Consider the following 2620-nt stretch of genomic DNA (forward strand, 5'->3'; position numbering starts at 1 on the left):
CTTTGTTCCTGGCATTCCAGGGAACCTCACTAGCGTCGTAATACAAAGAATCTATTTAAATAGCATTTATTATTTTATTTCAAGACAAAAAAAGTCCCCAGCTATTTGTAACTCTATAAGGATTTATTAACTACATCTATTTAGTTGATTTTCATTTCCTAATTATGGAAGAACTTAAAAATAGTTTAGGATATAGTCACCACAATCACCGTATTCTTTGCTTTAACTTTTTTTTTTTTTTTGTCGGTCGTGGGGCCTGAACTCTGGGCCTGGGCGCTGTCCCTCAGCTCTTCAGCTCAAGGCGAGCGCTCTACCACTTGAGCTACAGCGCCACTTCTGGTTTTCTGGTGGTTTACTGGAGATAAGAGTCTCACGGTCTCTCCTGCCCGGGCTGGCTTTGAACCGCGATCCTCAGATCTCAGCCTCCTGAGTAGCTAGGATGACAGGCGTGAGCCACCAGCACCCGGCTTTGCTTTAACTTTTAAAAAAAACTTTTCTATTGTAGAAATACTGTACAGAGGGGTTACAGTTACACGAGTAAGGTAATGAGTACATTTCCTATTGAGCATTGTTACCTCCTTTGTTTTTCTCCTGTCATTCCTTCCCTCTCCACCACTTCCCCTCCCCCCCAAGTTTTAAAGTTTGTTTAAAGATCTCATTGTTACAATGGGTCAAACTATATCCTGATTTAAGCATTTTGTTATTTCCCTTCCCTTCCCCAAATTAGCAAAATGTATATACAAGAAGCAGGGCACCGACATCGAATACAGTGAAAGCAGGGGTTAAATACTGTGGGGGAAGAACATACAAAAGAAACAAAAAATTCACATAGTACATTTTAAATACACTAAAAACAATAGGAAGAAAGAAAAAACACTTGTGTCCCTATCTTGGGGTTCATTTCACTTAACGTCATCATATATAGTCATACATCATAGCTTTTGACCTTTTCTGCTTGTCCTAGACTTACACTAGTTATTGCAAATAAGGGAAACCATGGGACCTATGTTTCTTTGGGCCTGGCTTACTTCACTTAATATAATTTTTTCCAAGTCTCCATTTTCTAACAAATGGGGAGATGCCATTCTTTCTGATGGAGGCATAGAATTCCATTGTGTATATGTACCACTTTTTCTTGATTTATTCGTCTACTGAAGTTTTCTTTTTTCGTTTTCTTTTTGGTGCTGGTACTGGGCTTGATCTCAGGACCTAGGTGCAGCTTTTTTTTTTTTTTTTTTGGGTCTGGTTGTGGGGCCTGAGGGTCTGGGTGCTGTCCCTCAGCTCTTCAGCTCAAGGCTAGTGCTCTACCACTTGAGCCACAGCACCACTTCCGGCGTTTTTTTTCTTTTTGCTTATGTGGTGCTGAGGAATCAAACCCAGGGCCTCATGCATGCAAGGCAAGCGCTCTACCATTGAGCCACCTTCCCAGCCCCCACCTAAGCTTTTTTGTTCAAGGCTGGTGCTCTACTTCTTGAGCCATAGTTCCATTTCCAGCTTTTTGGCAGTTAAATGGAGATAAGTGTCACAGATTTTTTTCCTGCCTGGGCTAGATTCAAAGTGCAATCCCCAGATCTCTGCCTCCTGAGTAGCTAGGATTACAGGCGTGAACCACCGGTGTGGGCCTACAGTATTAGTTTTCAGTTGAGATCACTGTGGAGGTTTGCTTTGTACTTGGTTGTGAGTGTCTGTCCTTTTCTCTCCCACTGCATCCAGATTTGGGCAGAGAATAAAAACTATTGTTAGTTTGATCAAAGGCTAGTTTTAGTGGTTAGCTATGTTAGCTGCATATTAAAGAAGATTGTGGGCTTTAAAAAAAATTTGCAGTAAAATTTAAAGCCATATCTTTGCATTCAACTTAGGTTACACTATGACTTTTTTTTGATGTTTACCCATGATTCTGGAACTTTTTGTGGACTAGCCCAGCTCTTTCTGAAAGGATATACAAAATACTTCTGTTGTATATCTGTTTTAAGTTGCATTTTGTTACGTGTTTGGTGTGTTCAGGAGTAGTAACTAAGCTTCCCTTTTTGAGATGTTTTTAGTATGGTGTTTTATATTTGCATTTCAGATATTAGCAAGCAAATTGATTTCTCAAAATCCATAGGTTTGTTTTCCTGATGATGTTCTCTCTAGCCCAGGGATTGGTCAGTACCATAGTCTGAAATCACCCTTGTTATCAAGTACAAAGCCCATACTCCAGTGTCTCATCGGTGCTGGCCAAGGCATACTCAAAGCCATCTTACAGTACGTTGTTTCGGGGCTTATTGAGGCAATCTGAATTATACTTACTCTCAAATCTTGGTTTCCCCTGTTCAAAAAGTCTGTTGTTTTGTCATTCAGTATGCTCGTTTGATAGTACTAGCAATACTGTATTTTCCCACCTACTTACATACTCTCTTTATAGTAAAAGTCCTCAATTTTACACCATTTTAGCTCTATTCATTCTGCCCTAACATTTTCCAGTTACCAACACTCCCTCCCTAACAACCCAAAGTGGCCAAAAATGGTAAGACTATGGACTTATACCCGAAATTCAACCTAATACTATTTAATTCTTTAAAAAACAAAAACCCAACGCATCATTGGGTGATTGATCAGTGGTGGACTGGTGAGTGGAGCC

Source organism: Dipodomys ordii, unplaced genomic scaffold, assembly GCF_000151885.1.
Source record: "Dipodomys ordii isolate 6190 unplaced genomic scaffold, Dord_2.0 Scaffold268, whole genome shotgun sequence".
Classification (NCBI taxonomy): domain Eukaryota; kingdom Metazoa; phylum Chordata; class Mammalia; order Rodentia; family Heteromyidae; genus Dipodomys; species Dipodomys ordii.